This window comes from Helicoverpa armigera, chromosome 15 (genome assembly GCF_030705265.1).
Source record: "Helicoverpa armigera isolate CAAS_96S chromosome 15, ASM3070526v1, whole genome shotgun sequence".
NCBI classification, from domain to species: Eukaryota; Metazoa; Arthropoda; class Insecta; order Lepidoptera; family Noctuidae; genus Helicoverpa; species Helicoverpa armigera.
The window spans coordinates 446,436-467,321 of NC_087134.1; the positions used below are offsets into that span (position 1 = coordinate 446,436).

At 33.6% G+C, this 20,886-nt stretch overlaps 1 pseudogene; it reads right to left on the minus strand.

Annotated features, from left to right (window-relative positions):
* Positions 1 to 19,410: 19,410 nt before the first annotated feature.
* Positions 19,411 to 20,355, minus strand: LOC135117825 (uncharacterized; annotated as a pseudogene).
* Positions 20,356 to 20,886: the final 531 nt, after the last annotated feature.

Here is a 20,886-nt window from a genome sequence, read left to right on the forward strand (position 1 = left end):
TTAATTTAGGAAGAAGGTTTTAAATTTTCATTTTCATTTTTACGACTATTCTTGCAATTGGAAGGATGGTGTCAACTCTGCTATGTAAAAAAAAAACGTGCTTACAAAGTAACAAGTAGGTATCAAATGCGTAGCAACGATTGTTCCTATCTACATCAGTGCTTGGTCTATGTTATGTCAGTATGATCTGAGCGTTTACTGTCTATTTATTATTACAAAGCCGCCAAATTTTCCTTCAATTTCGATTTCTTACACTTCTTCTCAAAAAATTCAACTTTACAGTCCTTTGGAAGCAATAGTCGGGCAAAACAGCGGTTCTTAACTAGTTATATTAACATCGTGACAATAAAGGTTGTAGATTAATATTTTCCCACGCACGTCACTCGATGTAAATACATAGTGCTCGTAACTAGAGCGAGTGCAGGCCGTGATTACCGCCTATTGTAATATTCTGTATCTAAGACATTATGTTTCTTATGCTAGTTTTATGGTGAACGCATACCTATCAGGATTAACTGCGTGGAACGAAACGAATTTTAGAATTCTTTATATGAAATCGTAAGAAACTTCGCATAGGATCGGACGAATCTTCCGAATATGGAAGAATCACAAAAATGACATACGATGCGGCTTGCAGTTTTGTATAAAAGGTTTATCTATGTTAGTCTATAGGTACTAATATAATAAAATTTAAAATGTATTGTTTGTTTGTACCTTGCAGGCTCCGAAACTACTGCACCGATTAAAAACAAATAACTGTTGGAAGGCTACACTCTTACCGAGTAATATAAACTATATTTATCCCAGCATTGTCAGTTGCTAAACTGGGAAAACGTCTAGTAGGAAATATTATTAATATTATACATTTTTTTTTTAAATATTCCTTCGCCGCCTTTGGTTCGGATGCGAGACCTACCATACCAATTTCATGTAAAGTTCAAATCAGTCAACTGTTTATTCTTGTAACTCTAATTGTTCACAATTCTTAGAAAATCAAAACATATTGTGTTACACGTAATCGTATCAATTCAATCGGAATCAGTTAATTGAATACTTATTCTGGTTTATATATAATTTTCAGCCGCCTACGTAAATGGCAATTAATTTTATTAGACACACGTGTATTACGATCCTGCTTCCTACTAATAGGTATATATTAAAAACGCGAAAGTTTGTATGTATGGATTTTTGTTTCTCTAAATAACTTCTTTATTTATTTTGATAATACTCAGCAATGGAATTATTCTCGTATTTCCTTAACTTTTAATGGAACCCAAAGGAAAGAACGGTAACCTATTACTGAAAAATCATCAGCCATTTGCCTGTCTGTCTGTCATCAGGTTGTATCTCATGAACCGTGGATAGATAGACAGTTGTCATAATCTAGTATCACTAGTTGTCAATGTAACACCACATACTCAAAACTAGAATATAATATTTCGCGGTCACTCTTGGCCAGTTTTTTCTTTAAACTAAAGTTCAGATGAGTCAACTGTTTATTCTCGAGACTGTAATTGCTCACAAGACTTACAAAATCAAAACATATTGTGTTACTTAATCGTAATCGTATCAATTTAATCCAATATTTTCAACTGCCTTCGTAAATGGCTTTTAACTTTATTGGAAACTCGTGTATTATGGGACGTTATATAAGGAGGAAACACTGTTTTCATGGTAACGCAAGTATGATTTTAGTCATCAGAAGGATAGGCTGCTAGGCTGGGTGTCGCAGATTTGATTCCCGTACGGGATCATTAAAATTTTACCAGGTCTGGGTGTTGTATGTACTCGTATGTGTGATAACACAGTAGAAGATCTTGTTATGGGGCAGAAAATTGAAAGAAAAATACTTCTCTAATATCCGATCACAATAAAAAAATGTTACTTCCTTAATAGGTTTACTATCACGATTTTGCTTATTTTCTACATCCAGGCAAAAAGTAGTTTAGCTAAAGTAAATAGACTTATCTTGAGATCGAAGCGCTGAAAACGTATTCAGTCAAACAAACGACATGACACGATGTATATAGTATTTCTAGCTACAGTTTTATAATCCTACGACCCCTTATAAGGCCTGAGCACACACCAGTTAAATTGAGACCACACGTAAATTCTGCCATATCTAAAATGTTACTGTACTTCAATCATCTCTTGACAACGATGGGAACATCCAGGGTGGTCCTAAAGAATAACGGAAACCAAGCAATTTGGGTGTTTGCTTTGTTTAATATCGTTATATCATGTTTTAATATAATTTCCTCTGCTTCAGTGAATGATTTGGGCTCGCAAATAGTGGTTTGGACTATTTTGTTGGTGGGTCAAGTAAGACCCCTTAAAGATTCGCTGGGAACGCAGAATTATTGGTATCCTGATCTATACCCAGCAAAGACTTTAATAAGCTTACTGAAATAGTAAATGATACTCTTACATAATCTAGATTGAGCTTAAGATTAAAAATAATAACGAGGAAATATAAATTAATATCCGTCTAGAGCGAGTATTGATTGCCAGGCTTGCTCATTACTTTATCAAAGAGCAACTATAAAGAAACCCAGGCAGTTTTATTTCCACCGTCGCATTTTTTCTCTCCTATCCTTAAATTTGGAAATGCATACCCGCCAACATTATTTCCTACCCGCCCGGGACTTGAGAAGCCGTGTGACAAAATACAAAAGCAACTCTTACTATTTGCTGTTTTTATTTTGTGCACTAGATTCAGGTAATGTACACTTTTGTATTTCGTATTTTGTTTAGTTGCAAAGTGTCCCCACAGTCATTAGTCGGTGTACACTCGTGGACAGTTGTTTATCTAGCTGTTCGTTTGTGGTACTAAAGTCAAACTATTTCGTGGTCAAACTACCGGTGTTTATGTGGAATTATAAAACTGTTACAGGCTTTTGTCGCTGTATGGTATGATACTACATAAAAATAATATGTACCCAAGAAGATGATCAAATGAACCATGGTAATTAAAATAATTATGAAATACAAGTACCTGCTATATTTTTTAATACATTCTAGACTTTAAGTAAGTACATCAAAGAAAACTTAATATACATTCAAGCATTTCTAATGAAAACTTAATAGAAATTATTGTAACTTATGTAGGTTACATGATAATTCACTTAATATTTGAATAAAATTACAAGAAAATTTTCTAAAGCAAAATTTAATATTTCATTAAAGATATTTCAAAGTTTGAATAAACGTTTTGGACTCGCTAATGAACTGTTATTATTGTCTAACGACAAGCAATCTTAAATTGTGATTATAATGCGCGAAACTTAGTTCTTATTTTCTATTCAAAATTACTTCTAATTTTGTTCTACAGTATTTAAATATGAGAATAATACGAGGCCCATTATCATACGAACTTAAGTAAAATATAATAAGTAATTCAAGTGAAAAATTAATTTAAAAAATGCTAAAAATGTTAAGTACCGCTCCCAGCTGTAGCCGAACAATCTGAAACGAAGAAATTCTTCACACCAAAAGACTGTGATTGTTAAATTCTTACAACAACCGAATGACAATGAACACGGAAAAGATATAAATTACATAATTCATGCAAATTTAACTGCTTTTTTGTCCAGTAAAAAAATCGGCCGAAACACTGTGTACGGTTTCGTTTAAAATTCCACAAAAATTGTAACGGTTTATATTTATGAAAGAGAATCTTAAATTGAGGTATTGTGAATGGAATCCGGCACGATTTTCGCGTCAATCATTGCGATTTTTTTCCGAAAACCGAAGTACTGTCCTTTGGCGATAAATATTTTGGGCTTTGTGAAATGTCAAAAATGCACAGTGCTCAAAGTATTGTACGGATAACTGCCAACGTTTATACAGTGTTACATTTATTCATACAAAAAGTTTAACGTACGATACAATGGAAAATATTGCCGTAATAAACTTTGAATAAAAAAAAAACGAATCGGATTTTTTTATAAAAAATAGAAAGTATTACAATTGTTTCATTGCTTTTGATTTTTAACGAGTTTCGAACTTTGTAATAACTTTTGAATAACTGATAGGCTCTTTATAAAAACATTCGCATAGTAAAAAGTTAAGTATTACTAGAACTAATTTATTATTATGAAAACGTCTGGAAACCATTCAATCGCTCGCTAGTTAGCGTATTTTATAAGTAAGTTGACGTTTACTGCTTATATGGGGTAATAACCAGACTATACCATAATTATTTCCATAAGTAGTACTAAAAGGGCATGTTTCAAAGCTGAAATTATTTAATTATTACCCATCTTTATTAATTAGGTATGTATCTATTATAATACTAATTATTTTTTAAAATAAATTTATATGGTGATATTTTAAACGGTAAGTAATATATTAGTACAAGGAAACCTGGTATTGTCAGTCTATAACATTTATATCCTAGACACGTATTTCAGGCTGATTACTTTTCTATGGTATATTACGTAGAGTTGTAACCATTCAAATATGCATTTTTGGATTTGCACTTTAAAATATTTAATATAGGGCTTGCAAAGTTTAGAGTTCCATTCTTGAGTTGGGAAATATTTTTTTTCATTTTACATTATTTTTTTCCATTTTCGTTCTTATATTGTAATTGTAGTTAGAATTATTTACACAGGTTATTATAATACACATTACATATTCAACATTTCAATGTTAAAGATATTATGTTATAAACATTTTAATAAAGCAAAGTCAGTCAAACGTAATCACATAGAAGCATTAAACTGAAAGATCATTACTGGCATTATCTAAGTGAATAATTAACTAAGCTCTCAGACGGCTATTAATTAAAAATGTACTATTTATATAGCTACTTAAATCCCCTTCATTAAAATGTATTGAAACCCTGGAGATTTTTACGAGCTATAAAACTCGAAGGTACTGATTTGGCAGTTTGAAGACGTTTAAAAATTTGATGGATGCTTCGAGAAATATTCGTCCAACGAGTTTATATTTATGTTCATCGTCAAAAGTCCTTAATTGCGTGACCGAAAGTTCATAATAACCTAACGACCTGATGCTTGTAAGTGGGTACCTATTGGGTATGAAGTCCCAATTTCTATTTTTTTATCAACATGAAATGTACAATCAGTGTAGCCTAAAACAGTAATTTGTACCGTACTATGGTATCCGCACATTATTGTCAATCAAGGTACAATTATTTGATGGCAATTATCGACCCAATGCTTCAATAACCACTGGTGGTTTCTCATAGTTTCACCCGTTTTATAGATTATTTGCACGAATATCTATGAATGACAACCAGATGGAAATATGTCCCGTAGTTTAAGACTTATCTTGAGATACAAACAGACTTACGTGCTTTAGTAGGTTAAGTTAGTAAGGGTAAAGGTCCAAATACTTTTCAAAGGCACACCAACCTAACACATAAGTATGCACAATACTTCATTTACGATGAAACTCTTAGATAATAAAGTTGTGACCTTTGCGTACTTATAATGACTTAATAATTCTCTAGTTGATGTTATCTCTCTAAATGGATCGTGGTCCGGACTTGAGATAGTTGTCATATTTGTGACTTTTGTATTTTGGTTGTGACTGTACTTGTGATTGCAAATTAGGAAGAGGTAGGTTATGTAGAGGTATTGGGATAATTTTGATATTTTTGACTTTATGTTATTCGACTGCTAATTAAATTGGAGACGCTATGAAGCTCTATTTGTAGATAATAATATTTGTCAAGTTCTTTTTGATACGCTCAGCCAGTCATTTGAAAGCCAAACTTGCTTAGCGCGCTGAAATTTTTTGTGTTTTAGAAGTAGCCTCAGCTTCAATGGAATTTGTTTTTGCCATCAACGCATTCTCGCTGATAATCCAATTGATAATGTTAGGCAATTTATTTGATAGAAGCAGTCTAAGATACATACCTTATTTTTGGAGACTTAACAATTTTCAAAAATAAATTTCAAAATAGCTACATAAAACTACACATGTTTTATTGAAATTACCTCAGTCCGTACCTGCATTCTCCCGGTCCGGGCCGGTCCGGCGGAGTCGTGTCGAACGCCCGGCGCGTGTCACGACCACCATTGTAATGGCCATCTTTATACCTCCTTTTTTTAACCGACTTTTAGATAATTACACATTACCGCTAATTTACCGTACGTACCGCTTGAAAGTTTTGAAAAAGTTTTCGACATTGATTAGTTTAAACGTTTCCTTGTTAAGAGTTGTTATGTTTCGTGATTTGTGAGTATTTTTTAAGCTTTCTTAGAATTGGGTTATATTTGTACATAATCGGGTCTTAATCGCGATGTATTACTACAAAAGTACGATATGTTTTTCTTTATCCCGACGTTTCGCCGCTTAACATCACGGGTGTAAGTACTAAGCCTTCCTAAAATCTAGACCATTTGGTTGGCCCATTGGAATAATACATATATGCAAGTCTTGTATGTATGTGACTCCTTTAGTAGGCTTTGCAATCAGACAGGATAACAACTACAGCATAGTTTTAATAACCCACCAAGGCTGAGAATGATCTCCAAGTGTCATTAAAAAATAATGGACACCAATAAAATACCTAGAATGTCAATAGTATGGCATTTGCATGACCCAAGCCGACGGACAGAGCGACCCACTTCTTATACCTCTAGAATTGATGTGATATTCTAATAGTAACTACGTAATGAGGGGCACTACATTGTGGTTTACTGAAAATCAAGTGCAAATCTGACAATGACGCATTTAAAAAAGGCGACTAAAACTTTATTGGATGTTAATACTGAAAGATATTTTCAAGTCCGATCAGTGCCTGGGATTAGGGCGTTCAAACAAACAAACATTTTAGTTTCATAATATGAGTACTAATGGACATTACTTAATCTTCTATCTAATTCTCATGTACAGGCTAGTTTTACAAAGTGGGCGAATCCACAACTTATTTAGTTTATACAGTAAAACTAACATTACAATACCTCCCAGACTGATATGCCAATTAAATTAGCCTCTATAACCAACAAGGAAGTTATGGAACACGATAGGCTGATCAGCAATATTGTCCCAAAACCATAATTTAAAAAACCACAAAAGAATTTTAATGCGCCTAAAAACAGTATTGTTAACCATTAATCTAAAATCGGGATCTTTACGACTCATCAATATCAAGGTCGAACGATTTCGAATCGATTCTTTAAATCGATACGATCTATCGAGATGTATCGCGATTATATCGAGATCACGACTCGACCCGCGGTTCAATAGATTATCATATTTCTTTCGTAAAGAACGAGGCCTTTTTAATGAAAATTTAGTTGGTGTTGTAATACTAACTATGGAAGTATGGGCTTAGCACAATAGCTGAGTTTGAGGTTGATTTTGTTTGGGAGATAACTAGTTTTACATAATACTTATGTCAGCAGCTTCGAGTAATTAAATAATCTGTAAAGTTTAACTTTATCCTTAAGTAGCGGATGTATTGATTTCTCAAAAAATCTGCTTAGTTCTTTCTCATCTCTTTTCTTAGAAGTACTACATAGAGTATACTAGGCAACTAGGATGCTGAAGTCTGCGGTCCTTACCCCTAACCTAGCTGAGAACAAATCAAACCTCTAAATCTGAGCAATCAAACGTGCATAACCTGTAATGACTGTTTTTCTACTAAGAAGCACTTCCTGTATCCTTACAACCTGCAGCCTAATATCACCGCAATCAGTTCCAAAATGTTCTGCTCCTATAACAAGATACAAACACACATACAGCACGGAGCAAGGTTGATATTGGGAGTATTTATGCGGTGTGCAGGTCACTACATATCTTATTTTAGATCGCCCTTCGCTTCGTCAGCAGGGACAGTACTGAACGCAGAAATGATTGCTTCTGGTTATTTTAGGGATGGTTATGTCATTTTTTGGTTTTACCTGATATCTGAAGGTAAATGAAAGTATCTTAGACTGCTTATTTTTTGCATTAAGTATATTGTGTCAGAATTTAGTGTCAAAAAGTCAAGTCCGCTAAATCATACTCAATATAAAAAAATAAAGTTCCTGCGCACCACACCGAAACATACACACCCAGCATCTGGCTAGGTGCTATCACTGAATTAATCCAAAAGCCAATTAATCTACACCAAATGTAGATGAATATGTAAAAGTATAAGAAGACAATTTGGTAATCATTGTGATTCAATAGGACCCTTTTATCAGAAAAACTAAAACTAACCAAAACTCAACTTTCAAAATGACTACAATACCCAAAAAATATTGCCAATTTTGTGTTCTATCGGTACATCTTACCCAACATTGACCGCACTTATCTACGGTGAGGTATGTGCTTATTATGTGAGTTTTTTGCCGACACCCCGCTGGCTACATGGACTATTTACTCAAATGGACACCCCCCATCGACTACCATACTCATAGCTTCCTCGGTGTACTTAGAAGATTTTTTTTGCATATCATACGTGAAAATTGTCACGAGAGTATGTTTTGGGAGATCAGGATATCAGGTCAAAGAGTTTATTTGTAGCTCTCCTACGTATAGGTATACTTTGAAGAAATAAAGTGGTTGGTTTCACGAAGCTTTTATTTTGCACAAATGTTAGTGATTTCATCATTGGAATAGGAATTACAGAATAGTTGCAAAGTTGGAAATGCTTCGATTTGGACTTCAATTTATTCAACTGTGTCTTCATTTACGTGTCTCATTCTACATTTCTTCCTAGGATTATTTTTTATGATAAGAGTAACAGTAGGCATAGCTAAAATTAATCAAAGTTAATTGCCTAAACAATGTCAATTGTTAATAACAGAAGTCTATAATATATGGTAACTAGCATTATCTAACCACGAACAAGGAACGTTAGTAATACAATATTCTATTTGACAGGCATAAAACACATCATTGCCTTTGATCACACGACAATGTCCTCCGACTATTCACACATACAGCCCTTCACATTTACTAAAAGTTCATGTTCTATCGTCAGACATCAAAGTCACTGAATGAATCCTTACATACTTGCAATACATCTATTGATTGACAATGGAGACTACCAAACGACCCCTTAATAATACACTTACACTAGCAAATACAACCCTATTGTAAAGGCCATAAAGTGCAAATTTCCATGGGGTCTGAAACTACTATCTTACCACCTAGACATTCGGCTAGCAGTCATAAAACAGCCTGTTTTCATAAAACTATTTACTACAAAGTTACAAAAAGTCTACTAATACTAATTTTGACTCTAAAGCTTATAAAATAAAGCTGAGAATTGACAAGCAAGTCACGACAGGGGTTAAAAACATTTGCTCGCACTATTCTAGTCCGTCAAAAAGATTTATATGACAAAATAAGTTTTTTTTTTATTGAGCTATTGAGTCGTTTTTTTATTGATTTCCAATGTGTGTTGTGTAGTTATTTTTATTTTATTTACGGCCCATTACCTGTGGCGTTGTGTTATTTTTATGTCTATTGTCTAATTTAGTGTGTACCTTGATCGAGGAATAACGATGACATGGTTTTTATTATTTCCTTTTTGTACTTTTTTCTTGTAAACAAATAAGTTTGATTATGGTCTAGGAAATAAAATGTACATCATTCTTTGGTTACTGTATTTTTATTGCCGAAATAAGGAAGATCCTTTATGTTCGCTTAAATAACAGTTAATATTATTTTATTTTAAAGGATACCAAATCCCTTATGTCATGGTTATTCTGAAAATAACTAAGGTTCTGTTTTCTCCCTGGCATTGATTAAAAATATAAGAGAAAAAATTGTCAATCCATCAAGAAATTACCTAAAAAAATCACAAAAACCGAGGATTCTCATTTCTCTTGCAATCCATAAGCATTCTATAAACAACTTTTAATCTTAAAATTTTAAAATCTCGACGCCAATCCTTTTAAGTTTGTAAATCGAAGCACTGTGCAGGCTTCATCTGACTGACGGCAACCAAAAAGTCTTGGTCCCTGGAGTACCCTAACTTTACCCCTTTAAACCTAATTTTACTAGCACCGAGAGGGGGAGAGGGGTTCAGGTTATAGGAGCCGAAATGTATGCAAGCGATCCGATGGCCAATATAATTTGAGCTCTCGTGTTGAACCTTTTCCCGTTTCCGTAGAACGGATACAAGGGATTTGCGGGAAGGGTGGGGGGTCTTGTAATTGTGGGTACTGCAAGGATCCTTGTACAATGAATTGCATTAAGCGACAGGGCCTCTACGAGCTATGAATGCTCTTAATGTATGGATACGATTTGATCGCTCCGAGCGTTTAGTGCTGTGGAAGATGATCGACTTGTCGATAAAGAGATTCTTACAGATTGCCTAGGATATGATCTGTTCAAAGATGAATACTAAAACAATGAGGATATCAAACTCATTACATTACACAAACAAACTTTATTTAAGTATAACACTCGTATAGTAAACAAACTGAAAGGATCATCATTATGAATATAATGAACCCTCTTCTAACAAAATGAGTTTCCCCATAACCAAAACATCCTCATTCCCATCAATAGTGTACTCAGAAATTAATTCAAAATCACTGAAGCGTGAACCCTTGCATCAAATAATTCACTTACCCATAACACAGCTAACGAAAATTCTCATTACTGCTCAACCAAAGAGACTTGGACCGAAAAACTAGAAATTTAGGGTAAGTACGTAAGCCCGCTTATTTTTTATACACGAATAAATAAGAAAGGATTCAAACAGGGTCCCAAAGATTTTGTATCACATTGTACTGACCCTCGCCTAACAAAAGGATTCCTCAAAAACTTATTCTATTATAGAATTATCTCATTCCGTTGGATATCTTTGGGTTACTGTGTTTCTTATTCAGAATAAGTAATGATCAAATTAGGATATGGATATGAGATACTTAAGAGAATGTTTCGTAAGTGGGAGGTAGTTATGAATTTGCTCCTAATCTGCTCGGTTGAGGAGATTATACTTCAAATGCGGATCTCAAGGAATGATCAGGAGGGAGTTTAACTTCCGTGACAGTTTAATTTTCCAAGGATTTAGATAAAGCTTGCACTGAGAGCATACAAGATTTGCCAAAGCTTTGTATAGTTTTCTTCATGTAAGCAGTATGTGGAGCCCTGCTTGCTTAGTAAATATTGTATGTATTTGGTATCTTTAAGCACCCTACTGTGTTGATAAATTTTAAGTAAGAATAGCTGAAATTTTTGTGTAAAAAAATGGGTGTCCTATTAATGAGACGATTGCCACCGGCAGAATTCATTATAATCGTTATTAAAAGTCTATATTCGTGCAGTTATCGATGAGCATGCAAGTCACGTCACTAGTCGGCGAAAGCTTCGAGTCACGATTGGTTAGCTTACACAAGGATATTATTATTTCTTGCCGTTTCGCCCGCACCGGCAACACATTTTTCAATTTTATATTATAACAACCAACATTGTTGATTTTTATGTGCCTGTGTTATAACTTCAGTGGGATTATGTGAAGGCTTAATATTGTTATCTTGCATCTCGATCAGATTATTGATAATTGAATTATGATTTGTGGTTCTTCGAGATATCGTCATATAGCTTAAGAGATCAGACTTCTCTTAAATGGTCCTATGGTTCCTTCTCATTATGCATAAGAACAAACTTTGTTGCAATATTCCTGGTTATATCTTAATCCTCAGCTAAGTAAATGTTCTCCTATCAGCTGACATTGTATAAAAAGGCCTATGTTAAACAATGACCGCCTTAGGGCTTACCGAAGTCATTTGATGCCGTAACATGTTGTACTGGGGCCTTTGACGTGGAACAGGTTTATAAAGCTCAATGCCTACCTGTTCTACACAATAGTCCATTGCTCTTAGCGTGTACATATTGAAAGCGATCAGCTGGTACAACCTTATTATTACTGCGTTTGTTTTCTTTTTGGTCCTTAAAGCCTTTTGGTCTCTGTGGTCTGGTTTGCTTGATGGAATTCTGTCGCATCTGTCTTAAAACGATTAGTTCTATAAGGAGCGATAACCGTTTGACATCTGTCTTGTGTAAAATCCAAGTTTTTTGCTAAGCCATGCGGTTTTCTATCGAAATTCCTATCGTATTTCTGGGAATCGTAGTATTTCGAGCATGGACGCCTAAACTAAGACATAGCCAACGTTCCATCTTCAAGGTTTTAGATACTATCAGGTCGTTTTTCAAGACATCTGACGTCATAAGCTCCAAAAGAATTACTTCCCTCCGATTAAGTCGAGTAAACAAAAACAATTTGTAACCTTAACATTGCTATTGTTTCAAGACAATACAATTGCGTACACGCATGTAGGCCGAATAGTTTGCCTTTGCCTTAAAAAATACATGCTATCTTAGCAAACTTAATAGTGAAGCTGAATTAATAAACAGTGAACCCTATTCACTTGTTTTACAGATCACATTCCTTTGTTTTTCAGTGCAAGAGATGTGAAGATAAGTTTGCATTTATTAATACAATTTGATTCGCTTTCAATCTTAAATAAAAATCTAAATAGCGTAATAAATACGTTTATTGTATGTTTATTGAATATTTGTTATTTGGAGAACTATGCCCATGATCTATGAGTAACCTTATGTTATCTTTGAGCAGTTTATACAGTTTGGGGTCAACAGAATTATAAATGATATCTCAAAGAACATCAGAATTGTTCGGAGACATTTATCGTATTTATAGGTTACAGAGTGCAGACTGCTTAAATAAATAATATTGTAACCCTGTGATTGTCGAAGGGTTAATGGTAGGCGGGTCTTACAGTTGTTTATGGACGGACTTCATGATGCTTTTAAGATAATGCGGAAAACCAGAAACATTGTATTGTTTACTGACTTTGAACTTTAATCTGATGCTACTTGAACTGAGCTTAAAACTATAGTTGTTGCTGAGCTTTTAATCCTTCTTTACAAAAAGTCGTATTGCCAATTTTCTACAAGTATTTTAAAACTGCACTACAATTTATCACTGTTACTTAATCTATGACAACGGGAGCTTAAAACAACACCTCCTACGTTGTCACTTACGTTAAACATTTTCCTTAGCTAAAAATTGGGAACAAAAACTTATTCATCATGAGAAGACGAGAGGAGCAGGGAAGTGTTACTAGTTAAGTGCACGACAAACACACAGACAGACATGATGAATGGCTCGCGAGATAGATAGGGTTAGGTGAAATACTGGCACTTTTTGGACCACTTAATAAATGGACTTGGGACTAGTAAGTCGATTTTTTTGAGCATTTGGTTTTGTTTTCTATTACCACAAAAAAAACACACATTGTTTAAAAATAAAGGTTACAAAAAAATTGTGAAAAAATTACAAACCATCTAGAAAAGACTCTGGCAAGCCCGATTTACTACAAAACTGAGCTATTTTTGTATTCTGGAACACAGAATTTTGCAGTGTAAGAAAGAAGTATAAAATTATGTTCGATTGATTTGTGGATTGCAATATCTATGGAGAAGTAACAGAAAACATTGACTTTGTGATCATACGCTTTACGATTTTAAAAATTAAGATAGGGTGATCGTTTGGCCACTATGCTTATGGCCACTAGCCTTATGGTACGCGATATTGCCTTTAAAGTAAAGTGAAGTAATATATTCTCTCTTTTAACCAAATAATTTGCCCAACTCCAAACTTCGCCTAACCACCCATCAGATATAATCTATCAGAAAATCTCGCACAATCCTCGGAGATTAAACGTTGGTAACGTATTTATTATCCTCGCATTGAGCTCAACAATAGCTCGTTTGTTCACGAGCTGTTTGCAAGAGGTCAGACATACGCTTTGTACTGCATGTCCATCAAATGTGCTGTATCAGAACTTTGCTTGCTTAAATGCCTATTTAGAACCGTGTGTGAGAATTGTGTGTAGTGATAGATGGTAGATAAAGTTTGACTTATTTGGTTTATAAATGTCTGAGTTAATGGTCAGTTGTTTTCTTCTCTACCAATTGGATCAAATTTTTGAATTTTCGTACCCAATAAAAGCGAGTTATAACGGTTTTTACTAATGCGAACTAACGGTGAAAATGCATGGTTACTAACAGTGGGTAATAACGGGAACAGCGAATAGAATCCATCGGGAATACATAAAAAAGTGAAATCCAACGAGAATGGTTCTTAAAATCTAGCGTATTTTAATCAGATTCTCTTTATAATAAAAATGTACATAATATTTTTTGCCTTTTAAACTTTTATTAGAACAAGAAAACACACTGACATACTAACATACCATATTACCGTGTCTCATACCTTTACATTCCATTCAATTTCCAAGCCACTAAAGTATAGTGCTTGAACACAGACCACTCTGGTCCTATACATGGCAACATAATACCGTTCCGCACAGCTGGTCAAAGAGTACCGAAGGACCAGATTATAGCACTTATGGTCGATGACTGACTCTTCTGTCATTAAGTGTTTACTGGTTATTCATTTGTCATTTTTAAACAGGCCTTAGAAATTATAGAGATTCTAGATTAAAAGGAAGACTTTCTTTGTGGTATAGAGAATAGGTAAATAAAAGAACCGATAATTATAAGACGGTCAATTCGTAGGCTTTGGGATTATAATATCTAACGACTAGTATTGCATCGTTTGTTATTTAAACTTCTCCCTAAAAATCTTGATACTTTATAGAAAAGCAATTTTGTACCATTCAAAAATAATATTTGGGTAGGTAGCATGATATAACCATAGTATTTGATGGATATTCGAAGTAATCTTTGGGTTGACATAAACTCAAGTATTTTTTAAGTTATTTTTTGAGCTTTTAGGAATATTTTCTTTATTATTAAGACACAGTTTATTTCTACGGTCAATTACCTGGCCAAGGGTTATTATGCACATTAATATAACAGGATAGTAATGACCTCTGTAAGTTCCCTAAATTGCTTAATATAATACAGGGGATAGTTCATCAATCACCTTCGACCTTCATTCTGTTGGCCATTAAAATATATTACCGATTCTCCGCTTGATGAGCACGGATTTGCTGCGAAAAGTCGGCAGCCTATAATCTGCTAAAGAGCTAACATTTTAATAAAATGGTGATGTTTAGAGTTCACGTTTTTCATTGTTTGTACAGTAATATTTTATCTTCAACCTGCTGTATGTCTTCTTACATATTCTTGTCTGATACCTATAATCTCTCAAGTAACATTTTTTCAAATAAATATTTAATGCACTTACATTAATAGGAAAATGGACATTTGTCTGTGTACTTACTTAAAATCAGAGACCAATCAATGTGTTTTGTATCAATAGCAAAAATACCTTTGCTTAAAATTGGGTTCTTATTTTTAACAAACTTTAATAAAGAGTTTGTTAACTACAAATACTACATACATGACTACGTGTACTAATTATAAATTATTATGCATATTTTTTTGCGATCCGTTTCAATAAAACAATTGGCAAAAACATTGCCAATAACTTACGCAGAATATCCTAAAAAGCATCCCGTCACGCTACCGTGCCGTCAGCTGTAAACCCCACGTTGTATTTTATAGTCATTTTTCTTAGTCGACAAGTAATAAATCAATCGTTCGTTACATTACTGCGATCGAGTGATTCCATTACAGTTTTTTGCATAACGATTATTATTATTTTATTGTAGTTTTTCGCATCCCTAGCGTTGCTTTTAACGAATCATAAATCAAAGCCTGATGCAGTATTTATTGGTAGCTTTTTGGTAGCTGTTGTTATAGGATAATGTTATTGAATTTGGGAATGGATTAGGAAGTACGAGTGTGTTTTAGCAAATTGAAAGCATCGATTCCTAAATGATAACCTATTTCCTTTGTCTTTTTAAGAGATCTTGAAGGTATTTATAGGCATAATTTCGGATGGCATGATTTACATCATGTCAATTGGAAGATTTTATGTGAATCAAGAACAGCCTAATCAAAAAAATACTTTTATGTGAAGGGAATTCCCTCCAAATAAAATTAAAATTGCATTTACTTCAAAGCTTAACTTAACTACAAACATTTTATCTATACAGTCCAAAATGACACACCAAGAACACTTACACCCACCCAGACCTACCAAACTTATTACAAATGCACACAACATACTTGAAGAACCTTAAAAAACCCCTTAAAATTCCCCACGGAGGAAAGATCTCCATCAAACGTTTGTGCAGTAATAAGCGAGCACGTTTCATGGCTACATAAAACTCTGATGACAATTTACGTGTCACAGCCCGCCATGCTTTTAGCGTCTTGTAAAAATTTATAGTCTATCGAGTTATGAGGTCGCTGTATGGTCCTGATTGCTTCCATTTTGTTCCGGGAGTTTCTGCTTTTGGATAAGAATCTTTTATTTGATGACTTCGTTCTGAAGATGTCCTTCGTTGATCTTGGAATCTGTCTCCAGATCTTCACCTACTCTGAAATCAGTTTTAATAAAGAATAATTAAGTGCGGTACTTTGCTAAGTGGTCGGCCGCTGGATTTGTTGCCCTGGCTCTTGCCCATAGATTTCTTTAGGTTGACAATATGCAATGTAACCTAAATCAGAAAAGTATAAAGCTGAGAGTCTACATTTTAAATAATCTGATTGAGTATTTTCTTTTTTGTCTTTTCAGTGGTTCATGGTATATAAGGCATCATGACCAACCACATCTCAAAAGTAAAGTCCCTATGTATTTCATTACTTATCCAGTTTCTAAGAATCTAAGCAGCCATGTATCGACTGTGACTTTTAAGAGCATATATTTAAAATATTTACGAGTTCAGTACATTCTTTAAAGTTTACGCTTGTGCATTTCTAGGTCCAGCACTAGGTCTGAATATTAATGGGATTAGGGAAATAACAAAATATATGTAACAGCTTACTGCGAGTATAGTAATACTGCTAAAATTTACTGTTATTTGACTTTCGTAGTAAACCAAATTACCGATAACTTTTCCAATATGCCAATTATTATGGATTTTATTACTTCTTGCAATAGTTTGGAGTGAAAAGGTATACGTTTTGAAATTGTCGATACGGTTTTCAATATGATAATTATCTATATTTTACTTTCTAAAACTAGCCTGACACAAATTCTTATATGGTCGTAATTTTGCGTTGCAGTGTTTGTTGTTTGGCAGCTGTAAAATACTTAAAACCAATTAGGAGCTAGAAAAGGAAGACTTGTGTTCCAACACCACATATTTGTACAAAGAATACTAATTCTAAGAAAGCTGGTGTACATTTAGCTCCCAAGGGAACATCCAAATAAACAAAAGAAAAAAAAAAGACAATCGCAGACCTTCTGTAGACGAATCCCTATCAGAAATAGAGTTGTAACCCCATAAAGGAGTACATCACCTTTCGTAAGACACATATACGGCAGAAACACCATAAAGTACCAAACGAAATTACACTTGCGTTCAAAATAACTGGGCAATGATATAGCGCCTTAGTAGGAGAGTATTGGGGCATCTGGATCAAATGATGATCCAGATACCCCAATACTCTCTTTTCAAAATGAGTACTGTATTCAGAATTTTCTATTCAAAACGAGACTTCTATTCAAAAACCTTTATTCAAAGTAAGACCTCTATTCACTGAATTAAATAAGTATCGTATCCAGAATTCTCTTTTCAAAATGAGACTTCTATTCAAAAACCTTTATTCAAAGTAAGACCTCTATTCACTGAATTAAATAAGTATCGTATCCAGAATTCTCTTTTCAAAATGAGACTTCTATTCAAAAACCTTTATTCAAAGTAAGACCTCTATTCACTAAACTAAATAAGTACTGTATTCAGAATTCTCTATTCAGAATGAGACTTCTATTCAAAACCTTTATTTAAAGTAAGACAACTATCTTAGTTACTTAGAGACCCATCTATAGTAAAAAGGTGGTCCCTCAATACTTACCTTGTCTTTTAGGTAACTTCAATTTAATATGTTTCCTGAATTGCATTCCCGTATATAATTATATCACGTTTATATATTGTACGTTATTTATGTTGCAACTGCTTACAAACAGCATTTATTTAGACAAATCGAATGAGCGGTTCATACTAACAGACAAGAGCTGTTCTATGTCTTTGGAAAGCAAATAACATTATTTGATGTTAAAATCATAGGTGTTCCGGAAATAAAACTAGAAACTAATGTAAGATGATGATTTATTTATGTTAATAGAGTTCTTAAATAAAGACTTTATTTTCTACACACCACTTATTTAAACAAAATACATTTCTTAAAGCACATATATTGTTATGATGTAAACAACATACAATATCTGGAGAAGTTGAATAAGTGTTATACAATGTTTCTAAACTAGGACATTTTTTACTCTCTAAATTATGTACATTATCTATTTCTAAGATATCTTTTAACCATACCACTTTTTCACTACCTTTAGTATACACAGATTTATTTTTAAAAAAATTACCGAAATTAGCTTTATAGTTAAAATATGGTACGAAGCCCTCGTTCCAGTTTATTCCTTTGTTTTTTTCTATCCAAGCTATTCGCGATCGTTCTTTTTTAGACAAAGTATAAAACGGTTGAGGTGGTTTTATCAATAAAACCTGAATGCGTCCTTTGCACATTATTGCTATTTCTTTTGGAATAAAATTGTTTCCTTCAGTTTTAAACCCTTGGACGTCAACGATAACATTCATGATAGTTTTCTCACAATATTACTTAAAGGTCTGTATTCGTAAAGTCGATCGTTTATAATTAAACAATAGGCAGATGTATTATCTGGAATATCTTCAGAACATTCAACTTCTATTCTCACGTCAACTGGTCCCGTTTTAAGTGAATCGTTCTGTCTTGAGCAATCAATCACAAAAACTGGAGCTATTTCTTTGAATTGATTTAAGCTCAGCAACGGATCAACGCCTAAGTTGTAGTAAGACTGACGAAAATTAGTAAACATCTCATATAATATACTATATTTGCCTTCATGAAATTTCAGATTAAGAGAGTCATACGGATAGTATTGCGAGTTTAGAAACAATTTAATATTGCTTACATTGCAATGATCAAATAAGGCAGAGCTTCTATTTTTGTTTGCTTTTCGGTTCGTTTGCAAACCAAATATCACAAACCTGGGTTTCTCTAGCTGGGAAGTAGTCTTAACTGACCATGAATGTTTCGTTGTTCGTGGCAGCAATGGATATTCATACAAATCCCAATTTCTAAATGCTATCTGTATGGAACGATCTCTCTCTAGGCTCTTGAGCAATAATAATTTATTACGATCTGAAACTTTAATATGCGGCACACGCCACTGTATTTTCTGTATGTCGATTTCTACGTTATCATTTTTTTCTGTAAGCACACAGCATAATGCGGAGCTACTTCGTTGTAATATAAGTTCATGTTTACAATTGATAATAATTTTGTCATAGTCTTCTGCAAATCCCAGTATTCTATTTAATGGTACAATAGCACTAAAATATCCATTTTCTAGTTTTGTACCATTTAAGTTCCATCCCAAACTGCAGCAGCTTTACTTTCACCTTCATTCATTGAGACATATGATTTTAAGGTTGTTGTAATACCAGCATTTTTAATACGATCGATTTCAACACCATTCAATTCGTACCTAATATCTTGAAACAAATATGACATGGGGTTGTTTATAAAAACAACATCCTTTTAACTATTTTTCCTGCAGGATCTTTACTAGATACACTTGCATACCCTTCTATATAAATGGAACTTCCTGATGGTAATAAGTACAAATCTTGTTGGTGAATGGGTATTCTGATTTCATCATTTTCTTTAAAACTGGTAGTATATGGATTGTAGCTATGGATCTCATAGCTCTCAATAGAGTTGTCATGTTGTGGTAAATCCATTATTTGCAGCATTTTTTAATTTAATTTTAATCCAATATCTCGTAGAAATTGTTTATTTTCTTTTGTAATCTTTTTTATTTTTATCGTTTTGAGACGTCTCTCTTCTTTGAAGATAGGAAGGGAAATATTACATTTTCCTCTCACATTAGTTGTTTTATAGAAGACCAACATTTTATTCTAAATTTACAAAAGAGATTAGGTATCTTAAATAATTCAAATAACACGACTAGTGCTTGTCATCACTTACATCCTTAGAATGCGAAGATGATTAAAGAAATAAGTATTTTATAATTAGTGTGAGTTACAAGGGTATAAATAATTTTGTAATATAGAATAATAAAAGACCTTTAATTAGGTTACGATATTTTATTACTTTTCCAAAATGATTTCAGAAATTTTAGACACAAGTGTCCACAATTGTACAAGTGATCACGCTGTATGTTTTCATAATTATACTGAATATTTTTCTTTCCTATGTACTTCATAAATTCTTTAGGAGGTTTTAAGTTACCATAACTGTCGAAATATTCTATGTAGTCATTTATTTTGCCATAGGCTACCCAATGAGTACCGGTGTTTTAGAAGAGTCAAGATTGATCACTCCGCATTCTATTGATGAAACTTTATCCGGTAATTTATCTCTCATAAATACACCTCGGAAGAATGGAATATTATTTGAATGCTTAATTATATCAATATTGGTTAAAGCTCTATTGGGTAGCCGAGAGTTTAGTTTTTTCTTTGTGACATAAATCCCTAAACCATCTTTGTAAGGTTTGAGGTGTAACCCTCTTCCAATCAATAACGTTTCCATTTCCTTGTTGTGTCGTTCCGATTCGGCTAATTGTTTCTTGGCTATTTTATATGCATTAATAGCTTTTACAATCCCAGCAGCACCTCCTGCCAAACTGCCTGCAGCAGATAATCCAGCAAATATCGGTACTAACGGAAGAAATCCACCAGTTTTTGGTACTGGAATTATCCTGGGTAATTTTATCGGAAAATCGGATGCAAAGTCTTTAGCTGCTGTGTAAGCTAATTCCATCAATGCTTTCTTACATGAAGGTTTAATTTTTTTTATATGCTTTTTAGTATGAGAAACAAC